This window comes from Peromyscus eremicus, chromosome 13, assembly GCF_949786415.1.
Source record: "Peromyscus eremicus chromosome 13, PerEre_H2_v1, whole genome shotgun sequence".
Lineage (NCBI taxonomy): Eukaryota > Metazoa > Chordata > Mammalia > Rodentia > Cricetidae > Peromyscus > Peromyscus eremicus.
Genome location: NC_081429.1, coordinates 61,642,181 through 61,655,048, shown reverse-complemented (window position 1 = coordinate 61,655,048; position 12,868 = coordinate 61,642,181). Strand labels below are relative to the sequence as shown.

Below are 12,868 nucleotides of genomic sequence, written 5' to 3'. Positions count from 1 at the left end.
AGAGCTATGAACCACAATGTCTAAGGGAAACTAAAAGGTGGTGCAGCAACATCAGCAGTTGTCATTTGGTATTTGTTTGACAAGATTTCTAGAAACTAGGCAAAATGTGTAAGAGGATGTCCCCTTGTGTGTGTGCAGCAAAACCAGCAATTTTTAAGGATTCCTGTTTTAATGCAAGGACTTAAAGTGTGAGTCCACCAAGGACAGTCGCTTCTGTAGCGGCTTTGCTTTGGTGCTTCCTGACCTGCTTCTTTTCCTGACCGGCGTGGCTGTGCACACATCAGCTCTGTTGGCCTGCTCAAAGAATCAACTGTTGTTTCACAGATTCTATTTTTATAGCATTAGTTATTTCCTATCTTCTGCATTACTTTGCTTGCTTTCCTAGTTTAAGGTGTAGGAATCAGACTTGCTCTTTCATCTTTCTCTTTCATGTTTAGTACTATAAATTGTCCACTGTCTCCATTCTTGATTCTACAATAGCCATAGGCTCCTGAGAACTGATGCTTACACCTGAGCATGACTGTAACTACTATGAAGCATCCAACCACTGGGCAGGTGCATTCTGATCTTCCTCACTGTGTCCATCAGAGGCTGCAGCACAATCCGCTGCTTCAGTCTCCTCTCTGCCGTCTCTCTTTGCCTCTAGCCCAGCAAGTTCACATAACTAGGTAGAATCCCTATCTCATTAAAAAAATTGAGACTCTCTAACAGATCAGTGGCCTTGTGTCAAAAACTTTTGATGCCATCCATCAGTCAAAAGGGACAGGGTCCTTTGCAGGCTGAGCAAGGTAGTACAGGAAGCGCCTGTGGGCTAGTGATTATTCTCAATTTGGGAGTAGGACACTTACATTTTTATTTATTATTCTTTGACAAGTTCATACATGTATATCATGTACTTGGGTTGTTTCCATCACCATTACTATGGCACATCCCTTCCCCTTCCTGGTGAACTTCTTTATTTTCCCAGGAAGTCTCCCTCCTATTTCCCTCTCTTTGTTTTAGGAGTTCACAGGTGAGGTTTACATGAGCAAAGAAAGGGATTGTTTAGGAGTGTGGGCAACTTACTAGTGGTTATAGCACTGAAGCAAATGATTTCTCCTTTACCAGCAACCATTAACTACAGACAGCTCCCCAGGGAGGGTGGGCATGTGTGCTCCTTCCTTGGCTCACAGTTCTGACTCACTTTACCTATCTGTTGAACTGATAATGTCCACCCCATAAGATTTTTGTTAGTTAGCTAACATTTCAAGTCTTTGCAAATTCTTTATCAAATGTTTAAAAGAGTAGAACAATCTAGGTGTAGTGGCACACCTTTTAATCCAAGCACATGAGAGTCCGAGACAGGGAGATCTCTGAGTTCTAGGCCAGCCTGATCTACAGAGCAAGTTCTAGAACAGCCAGGGCTACACAGAGGAACCTTGAAAAGCCAAATATATATAAAGAACTTATGTGATAAGCGATCCTAAATAGATTCGCACATCAGTTTTGTTCTCTCAATGCTGACAGTGCACTGCCCCCAAATTAGTGATTTGTCCAAGGTCACACAGCTTGTTAGTACAGAGAAGATACCAGGGTACAGGACTATTTATCTGATCATTGACCTTCTTATCAGGGTACGGTTCCACGAACAAAATTGTGAAATGGTTTTCAATGGGTGCAAAACTGAATTCAGTTGGATTCAACAAATATTTGAAGACCTAACAATAGGTGCCAGGCATTTTTCTAGCCAGGAGTGGCTGCAGGGTATAGGTGTCATCACTTTAGAGTCTCGGGAACATCTCCTGAGTTCTAACAGAAAGGCAAAATGACTTTCATTCAACTCTTCTTATAGTCAATAATTCATGGTGATACTTTCAGTATGAAATTTGGGCATGTTTATCACTAGCTTCATGTCTCAGTTTCTGCAATGACATGATTACTAGCACATGCTATCATATCTGCCTGTATTTCCTTCATTTTTAAAACCTGAAATAGCATAGTTTGTTCATGCAAAAGTTGCTAAATCCTATTAAACATTGTAATATTAAAATATTATTTGAACCTAAATACATACATTGAAATCATTATAAGAAATTATCAATGTAGTAATACTTCTTAAAATTTATTTAATGTTTAAAATAGAATTATACTGCATTAAATGTACCATTATATTGTTTCCTTCTAGAACCAAATTTTTTTTACATCAGCTGATATTATTTTATGGTTATGTAACTCAATTGTTACTAAACAGAAATTTTAGTTATTTTTTTTACTATAAACACCTTTATAAATTCTCTCTGTATATTTAGAGTGATGGTACTTTACCCAATATTATTTTGGGATGCAAGTGTATTTGCTTTCAGTCTCATGAAATCTTTTCTATCAACATCTTGAATTTATTTATTTGCCAATTAGTTCATCAAGGAAACACTTCCTTGTGCCTTGGAATAAATTCCACTTCATTGTAATCACCAGCCAGTATGATGATGCAGTCAGGATACTAATATTTTACTTAAGTATTTGAACCCATAGTTATACGTTTGGGGAAGTATCTTAGTTACTCTTCAAGTGCCATGATAAAATACCATGATGGAGGCAACTTATACAAGGGAATGTGGCTCTTCTCCTTTCCTCCTCCATGGTGCGGTAGACTCCTGACTTAGCTTCTCACCATGTCTTCTCACAAGACTTTCAGAATCAAGTGATTCCTGGCCAAGAAACAAAAGCAAAATCGCCCTATTCCTCAGTGGATTCGGATGAAAACTGGTAACAAAATAAGGTACAACTCCAAGAGAAGACACTGGAGGAGAACAAAGCTGGGTCTGTAAGGATTCACACAATGGCAAGACAGTTTATACTGAATTGTGGGTCACCAAGCAATCCTACCACATGGAGTTTAACATTTTTAAACTGAAGACTTGGTCGTGTTTTAAGTTGGGGGAGTAGTTTGTCCAGTAATAAAATGTAGAACCTTCCAAAAAAAAATAAATAAAAGGGAATGTGTATTGTGGCTCACAGTTACAGTGGGTTGGAGTTCATGATCTTCATGGCAGAAAGCATGCCTGCAAGTGTGCATGGCACTGGTGTGTATGGCACTGGAGCAGTAGCTGAGAGCGCACATCTTGATTCACAGGTACTAGGCAGGAAGAGAGGGAATGGTGTGAGCTTTTGAAATCTCAAGGCCCACTCCCCAATGACACACCTCCTTCAGCAAAGCCACGCCTCCCAATCCTTCCCAAACAGTTCCACCAACTGGAAACCAAGCATTCAAACATACGAGCCTAAGGGTGGTCATTCTCACTCGAAGCACTTTTTGATATGAAGACCATACAGGCTTCCAAATTAGTTTTTTCCCACAATTTTTCACAGTTTTCTACCAATTGAGCTAGTTCAAATACAGAAAATATTTGTTCTTTGTAGGTTAGAAAGACGTTAATAGTAAAACAAAAATGGTTCAGGTTAGTATGCTTTAAATACAATTTTTCCTATCATCTTTTCAGTTTTTCTGTATTTATTCATTTTATCTGTTTACTACTTTCTCTTGAGTCATTCTTTCCATCCACAATTTGTCAAATACAGGGTTTTGTTTTAAGATTTTTTTTCCAATTTATTGCAAGTAAATTATACATAATGTCATTATTTAAAAGTTTTCTTTCCAATCTTGTGTATTTAGCCTTCCTTATTCCTAAATTTATAACTTTTACTGACTCTCCATTCCCCCAGTAAGGTAAATTAATATTTTATGAGAACTCAAGTTCTTATTTTACTTGCTTTTCTGTTGATTCTATTTATTCAACAGTTTCAATTTTTTATCTCCCTTAACTTCTGTTCCTAAGTAGTTATGGCTCACTGTTCTCTTTTTTTAGTCTCTTAAATTAATTGAATTTTTAAGTTAAAATATAATTATATCTTTTCCCCCTTTCTCTTTCCTCCCTCTAACCCAGTGGCTCCCAACCTTCCTAATGCTGGGACCCTTTAATACAATTCCTCATTTTGTGGTGACCCCCCTAACCATAAATTATTTTGTTGCCACTTCATAACTATAATTTTCCTACTCTTATGAATCACAATGTAAATATCTGTGTTTTCTGATGGTCTTAGGCAACTCCTGTGAAATGGTTGTTGAACCCTCCAAGGGGTCGTGACCCACAGGTTGAGAACTGCTGCTTTAACCCCTCCACACCAACTTGCTCCCTCTCAAATTCATTGCCTCTTTTTCTTTCATTATTATTGTTACATACACATATATAAATGCATAAATATATAAATACAACCTCGTTAGTCTGTTTAGGGTTTCTCACATGTATATGATTTCACAGCTGACTACTTTGTATCAAGTAACTCAAATAACCAGTTAGGAGGCTCATTCTTGGGGAAAACAATTTTGTTTCTGTTTTGCAAATAAGGTTTTAATGCCTATTAGGGAGGGAAGGAAAAAAATGACAGATGATTTTGTTGATGTTTTTCTTCTTTTTTCCCTCTTCGCTCTCTTCTAAGTCTTTTGGCATCTTGAGAAAATACAATCTTGTGACTTGGCACTGTCCACTGCTGGCTGCCTGGAGAGTTGCCTTGCTTCTCAGCCAACTCTGCCCAGTATGCTATAAGAATAGGCCCAGGCACACAGGGTCTTGGGCACCATCATGGTTGGGAGACTGGAATGCTTGTGCAATAGTCCAGACATTTTAGAAGAACTGAAAAATATGTTGGAATCCCATTTGGCAAGCTGTCTGATGTAGAAAGAAAAAAAAATGTTCACATTCTTCCTGCAAGGGGTGGGAATAGGGACAGTGGAGAACACGTTATCATGCCTTCAAAAGCTGGGCTCCAAGGGAACACCTGAGCTTTGAAGAAAAGAAGGTTTCCACATGTCACAGGAGTACACTCACAGCTCCTTGACGAATGAATTCAGGTCACCCATTTTCTTTTTTTTTTTTTTTTTTTTTTTTTTTAATTTTTATTTTGCAATACAATTCAGTTCTACATATCAGCCACAGATTCCCTTGTTCTCCCCCCTCCCGCCCCCCTCACCTTCCCCCCAGCCCGCCCCCCATTCCAATCTCCTCCAGGGCAAAGCCTTCCCCACAGACTGAGATCAACCTGGTGGACTCAGTCCAGGTAGGTCCAGTCCCCTCCTCCCATGCCGAGCCAAGGGACCCTGCATAGGCCCCAGGTTTCAAACAGCCGACTCATGCAATGAGCACCGGACCCGGTGCCACTGCCTGGATGCCTCCCAAACAGATCAGGCCAATCAACTGTCTCACCCACTCAGAGGGCCTGATCCAGTTGGTGACCCCTCAGCCATTGGTTCATATTTCATGTGTTTCCGTTTGTTTGGCTATTTGTCTCTGTGCTTTATCCGACCTTGGTCTCAACAATTCTCGCTCATATAAACCCTCCTCATTCTCGCTAATTGGACTCCCAGAGATCCACCTGGGGCCTAGTCATGGATCTCTGCATCCAGATCCCTCAGTAGTTGGATGAGGTTTCTAGCACAACAATTAGGGTGTTTGGCCATCCCATCACCAGAGTAGGTCAGTTCGGACTGTGACTGTGTTCTATATTATAGGGAGGCATTCCTATGTCAGGAAAATACGTCATATTCCAATAAGATCTTTGGAAGAGGAGAGTGGTCCAACTCTTAAATTATTCCAAAGAACCTGAAGAGAAGGAATTATTCTCCCAAACTCATTCTACAAGGTCAGAATTACACTGATAACAAAACAAGACATAACAGTAAACAAAAGCTATAGACCAGATCACTAATAAACACAGATGCAAAACTCCCTAACATATAATACATCAAACCAAATTTAATAGCATGTTAGAAAGATGACTCACCACCCTAGGAATGCAAGGATCATTGAGCCTACACAAACAGATAAACATTCTATACAAGTCAACACAGCAAAGGACAAAAACTATATACATGGTCATCTCAACAGATGCAGAAAATGCATCTGATAACACACCCAGCTGGAGATATGGCTCAGTGATGAACCACTTGTATAGCATGCATGAAAACAAGATAATAAATAATTAGAATACAACTCAATGTCATTTTATGATTTAAAAAAACCCTCTGGAAAAATGGCTATAGAAGGAATGAATGGGCCTCAACATGTTAAAAGTATGTGTAACTATAGAAAAAAAGCTAAGAGCTGCCTTCTCTGAAATATGGTCCAGGACCAGAATACCACTTTCAACACTTTTACTCATCATGGAACTAGAAGTCTAGCCAGAGCTACTAGGTAAGAGGAGGAAAAAAGGGGCATTCAGATCAGAAGGGAGGAACTCAGACTGACAGTGGTAAATGTTGTATCAAACCCCAAAGATCCCACCAAAAACTCTTAGCATAAGTGAATCCAGCAAAGTTGCAGAACACAGAGCCAACAAACAAAAATCAGCACTGTTGTCATATACTAGTATTGATTTATCTGAATATCAATAAAGCAGTCTCATTCACAATAGCTGCATTGTATTAAACATTAACTATCTAGTAATAAATTTAACAAAAATGAAAGTTCTATACAATAAAAAAATATAAAATGTTGGTGAAAGAAATTAAAGAAGGCAGGAAAAATGGAAATACACTTATGTTCAAGTAATATTGTCAAAATGTCCATAATAAAAATAATCTATAGAGCCAATGAAATCCCTATCAAAATACCAAAGGCATTGTTTTCCAAAGGTAGAAATATACTAACTTAAAAGTTATATGGAAACACACACACACATCCACAGGCATGCACACACATCCATAGGCAGACACACATTCACAGGCACATACATACAGAGGCACATACATACACAGGCACACACACACACACAGGCACACACACACACACACACACACAAACACACACGTGATATTAAAACCACATACGGAAAAAGGATTTTATTTTTAACTAGTAGTAGTGGGAAAACTGGATATCTGCATGTAGAAGAAAACCAGACCCCCAGCTTTTATTACTTTTTAAAATAAATTAATGAGTTAAATGTAAGATCTGAAACTACAGAAGAATACAGGGAAGCATACCAGGGCACTGGGATGGACAGGAGATTTGTGAGACCCCTAATGCACAGGAAATTAAAAATGCATAAATGAGATAACATCACACTCAAAAGTGTCTGGACAGCAAAGGAAACAACCAACCCTCAGACAGAAGAGGCTACCTCAGAGTGGGAGGAAATATTTGCAAACTATATATCTGATGAAGCGTTATTAGCACCTAGACCATATAAGGATTTCAAAAAAATGCAGTGGCAAAAAAAACAGATAACCCAACTTCAAAACAGACAATACACTTAAGTTGATGTTTCTCAAAAGAAGAAATGCAAATGACCAGGAAGGGTAAAAAATCCAACAAAAGATCCAACCATGGAAAGACCGCCACTCACTCCAGTAAGAATGACTATCAAAGGCAAAGAAAACAAGTGTTGAAAGGCTGTTGGGAAAATGGAGCCCTTGCACATTACTAGTGCAAATGTAATTAAACTTTACTACAGACATTGTGCAAATAGTAGGGGGTTTCCTCAAAAATTTAAAAGCAGAAATGTTATAGCTATGCTATTACTGGATCTACATCCAAAGAGATGGAAATGAGTATGTTGAAGAGACATTTATACTTCTTTATTACTTATTAATAGACATAAATAAACATTTTTGTCCATTAGCTGATGAATGGATAAAGAAAGTATGGTACATCAACCCACATAATAGTGTTCAACCATTAAGAAGATCCAAATTAAAAGAAGGAGGAGGGGAGGAGGAGAAGTTGTCATTTGTGACATGGATGGAACTACAGGGCGTGACAAGTGAAATAAGCCCAGTGCAGACACAGGAACCAGTAACCTCATGTTTGACCTACATCACACCCATACGAAAGCTAACTGGTTTTTCTGTTCCCCCTTTTTAAAAGTACCTTATCTCCCTGGGTGTGGCACCACATACTGGTAATTCCAGCACTTGGGAAGCTAGGGCGGGAAGATCTCCATTTAAATAAGTTCAGCCTGGGTCATATAGTGAGTTCCTGGCCAACCTCAACTACACAGCAAGACCCCATTCCTTAAAAACAAAAGGAAAAAAAAAAGCATGAGGAGGCTGTACGTTTCCTCTTCCCATTCTCTTTCCCCTTCTTCAATCTAGGTAAATTTTCTTAGATTTCACTACAAGTTGGGAGGAGGAAATCATCAGGCTTTTGTCTCTTCTACAGTTGATAGAGACTACCAGTTGTGAGTAAACTCCTTGTGAAAGACCCCCAGCCTCCCCGCCTAACATAGCTTAGCTCAGCTGTTTTTGAATAAAGCCTGAGAGGTACTGAGGAGTTCAGTTAAAGGTTGGGAAAACACCCTGTACCCTAGACAGAAGCTAGGCGTGGCGAGCTCGGGGAGAAACCACGAGCTGACCTGGGTTTGAACCTGGCCTCATTTGAATCATCCAATCAGAACTGGCCTCATTTGCATCATCCAATCAAAACCCTGTAACCAGGCTTCTTGCCCGAGCTTCGGCTGCCCGACCCTATAAAAACCCTCTGCTCCAGCCCGTGGGCGCGCCAGTCCCTTGAGCTTCTTGAGAGACTGTGTCGCCCCGGGTACCCGTGTTCCGGAATAAAGCCTCTTGCTGTTTGCATCTGATTCGTGGTTTCGGTGTGTTCCTTGGGCAAGGGTCTCTCCTGAGGGAAGACTGCCTTCAGGGGGTCTTTCATTTGGGGGCTCATCCGGGATTTGAGACCCCCTGCCTCGGAACCACCGACCCACTGTCAGGAGGTGAGTTGGCCGGCCACTGTCTGTCTTGTCCCAGTCTGTCTACTTGTCTTCTGTTTTCGTTGGGCGCCCTAATTCAGGTTCAGGTCTGAGTCGGTGGGGGCTGAAGGAGCTGATGAGCTCGGACTTCGCCCACCGAAACCCTGGAAGACGTTCCATGGGTCACGGAAGTCCCCTGGAAGACGTTCCACGGGTCACGGAAGTCCCCTCTGGGGCACGGTTTTTCGGATTGGCAGGGGATGGAGATCGCGGTTCCTCCACCTCCCCGTCTGAGTTTCTGCTTTCGGTTTTACGCCGAAGCCGCGCAGCGCGAATTTCTGTCGTCTGTCTTGTCTTTTTGTTTATCGTTACTTGTCTAACATTTCTTTATCTAGAGACCACCATGGGGCAGACCATCACCACCCCACTGAGCCTAACCACGGACCACTGGTCCGATGTTAAGGCCCGAGGAAACAATGAAGGTGTCATTGTCAAAAAGAAAAAATGGATCACCCTCTGCGAGGCCGAATGGGTCATGATGAATGTTGGCTGGCCGCGAGAAGGATCCTTTAACCTCTCTCTTATTTTACAGGTGGAGGGCAAGGTTTTTGCCCCTAATCCTTATGGACACCCCGACCAGGTCCCATACATCGCCATCTGGAGATCTCTGGTCGAAAATCCATTTCCATGGGTCAAGCCCTTCCTTCCACAGCCCCCTCCAGTCTCTGGGCCCTCTGCACCCCTCAACCCGGACTCCTCCCTTTACCCTGTGCTCCCTCACAAGGAGACTCCTAAGCCCCTTGTCCTCCCCCCGGACCCTAACTCCCCTCTCATAGATCTCCTGGTAGAGGAGCCCCCTCCCTATCAGGTTGGACCCGCTCGGCGACCCGGCGGAGCGGGGGCGGCTCCCGCCGCCGCGGTGGTGGCGGCGGCGGCGGCGGCGGCAGCGGCGGCCGCATTAGCGGCCGCGATCCGGCCGTTGGCAGATGCTAAGGTTTCCTCAACCAGCAGGACCTCAGATGAAGACAAGGAAGATGAGATGTTGTCCCCCATTGCCGGCCGCCTCCGCGGCCGCCGGGAGGGACCCCGTACTGAGTCCCAAGCTTTCCCACTCAGAGGAGGGCCGAACCAACAACTCCCGAATGTCATCGATGCGGCTTTTCCCTTGACTCGCCCTAACTGGGATTTCAATACACCTGAAGGTAGGGAGCATCTACGTCTCTATCGCCAGTTGCTCTTAGCGGGTCTCCGAGCGGCCGCTAGAAGGCCTACCAATTTGGCTCAGGTAAGGGATGTGATGCAGGGAAAGGAAGAGACACCTGCTGCATTTCTAGAAAGATTAAAGGAAGCTTATAGGATATATACTCCGTATGATTCGGAAGATCCAGGTCAGGCTCCAGGTATTATCCTATCATTTATCTATCAGTCTAGTTCAGACATCAGAGCCAAATTGCAGCGGTTGGAGGGTTTACAGGCGTTAGGGTTGCCAGACCCAGTGAAGGAAGCAGAGAAAGTATTCAATAAGAGAGAAACTCCTGAAGAGCGTGAGGAAAAGAGATGGCAGAAACAAGAGGAAAGGGATAGGAAACAGCATAGGGAGATAAAGAAAGTTCTGGCCGCCGTTGTATCTCAGGGACAGCGGAGAGAGGGAGACAGGTCGGGAGAACGAAGGAGGCCACCCCTAGACAAAGATCAATGTGCTTACTGCAAGGAGAAGGGACACTGGGCCCGAGAATGCCCCAAGAAGCCACAAGGACCCCGCCGGCCCAAGCCCAAGACCGTGGACCTCCTTAGTCTGGAGGACTAGGGGGGTCGAGGCCAGGAGCCCCCCCCTGAGCCTAGGATAACCCTCAAGATCAGGGAGGGGGCAGCCCGTGACCTTCCTGGTTGATACTGGTGCCGAACATTCAGTCCTAACTCATGCCGGAGTGCCTCTTAGCCGGCATTCTGCACTGGTGCAGGGGGCAACTGGAAACAAGAGATATTATTGGACTATCGAGAGAAAAGTTCAACTGGCTTCAGGGCAAGTAACTCACTCCTTTCTGCACATACCTGAATGCCCCCATCCGCTGTTAGGACGGGACCTACTAACCAAATTAAAAGCGCAAATCTATTTTGATGAGAAGGGACCGAGGGTCACGGGTCCTAAAGGAGACCCTCTACAAATCCTTGTCCTCAATTTAGAGGAAGAATACCGTTTGTTTGAGTCAGAACCCCCGGAGAAATCACCTGAGGAGCTACAGAACTGGTTGAGAGAGTTTCCTCGCACCTGGGCAGAGACTGGGGGCCTGGGGTTGGCACGCGATCAGCCACCGCTGATGATCTCATTAAAGGCCTCCGCGACTCCCGTTTCAATCAGACAATACCCAATGTCACGGGAAGCTCATGAGGGAATCAAACCCCATATGCCCTATAGCCCAGAAGACCATGAGCTAGCAAAGAAAATGGGGGCGGGCTGGGAACAACGGAGGCAAGCCTATATATTAGGGGATCGGGTGGTCATGCCAACCTCCCATACCTGATATATGCTGAGGTTCCTTCATGCGCTGACCCATTTGAGCAAGAATAAAATGAAGACCCTACTGGACAATGAAAATACTGGGACTGTGCTATTAAACCAGGACCGGGTGCTTCAGCAGGTATCTTCCACCTGCCCAGCCTGTGCCCAGGTCAACGCAGGAAAAATTCATCTAAACAAAGGGGCTCGTCAACGAGGGCATCGCCCAGGTGTACATTGGGAAATAGACTTCACAGAAATTAAACCCGGACTCTATGGGTACCGGTACCTCCTGGTCTTCGTGGACACCTTTTCAGGATGGATTGAGGCATTTCCAACCAAGAATGAAACGGCTAACGCGGTAACAAAGAAACTGTTGGAAGAGATCTTCCCCAGGTATGGGATGCCTCATATATTGGGGTCGGACAACGGGCCTGCCTTCGTCTCTCTGGTAAGTCAGAAAAATGGCCAAATTATTGGGGGTTAATTGGAAACTCCATGGCGCATACCGCCCCCAGAGTTCAGGACAGGTAGAGCAAGCTAATAGGACAATTAAGGAGACTTTAACCAAATTAATGCTTGCAACTGGCACTAGAGATTGGGTGCTCCTACTTCCCTTGGCTCTTTACCGAGCCCGGAATACTCCTGGGCCGCACGGCCTAACCCCTTTTGAAATTCTATATGGGGCCCCACCTCCAGTCATGAAATTTCCCCATCCTGATATCTCATCTTTTGCCACCAGCCCCACTTTAGAGGCACATCTACAGGCCCTCCAGCTGGTGCAGAAGGAGATCTGGAAACCCTTGGCTGGAGCCTACCGAGAGCAGCTGGACAAGCCGGTGGTCCCCCATCCTTTCCAGATTGGGGACTCCGTTTGGGGCCGGCGCCACCAGACTAAGAATCTAGAGTCACGGTGGAAGGGGCCCTACACTGTCTTGCTGACCACCCCCACTGCACTCAAGGTTGATTGCTGCATGGATCCACGCCTCTCATGTGAAGGCTGCCGGGGAGACCGACCCAGCAGGAACATAAGGTCATCTCACAAACTGGGGAAACGGTCTGGCAGATGCCTTAAACTCCTCCACCCACCGGGGGGGGGGGGGGTGCATTGGCCGGATCCGGGATGCCGTCACCCTCAAGCGAGATGTAGATTCGCCCAGTCGGACTTTTATGTCTGTCCGGGGGGATGGGAGGGGCTGGGCCCTCGCCAAGAAATGCGGGGGGGGGGGGGGGGAGATTTCTTCTGCGCCCAAGGGGGCTGCGAGACCACTGGCGCAGCATACTGGAGTCCTAGCTCCAGCTGGGACCTGATCCAGACCAATAGAGGTTTCAGGAAGGCTGTTGGCTATGTCTGGTTTCCCAACCTCCCTACTACGAGGGGATAGCAACCCAGGGTAATTAACACTCACAGTCCCCCTCCGAGCCAATGTCTAGGGACAGCCCAACATAAGCTCACAATCTCAGAGGTGTCAGGACAAGGACTATGTCTAGGGAGCGTCCCCCGCACCCACCAACACCTGTGTAACCGCACCCTATCCATAAGCGCTGTCTCTGGTTATGTCACCGGCCCTAATGGTACCTATTGGGCATGTAATACTGGGCTCACCCCCTGCGGTCACGAATCAGGACATTCGGGACCTAAGCGCCTTA

General features: G+C 44.6%; 1 pseudogene; it reads left to right on the top strand.

Moving 5' to 3' along the window:
• The first annotated feature begins 2,651 nt into the window (after positions 1-2,651).
• On the top strand, positions 2,652-2,825 carry LOC131923523 (large ribosomal subunit protein eL39-like; annotated as a pseudogene).
• The last annotated feature ends 10,043 nt before the right edge of the window (positions 2,826-12,868 follow it).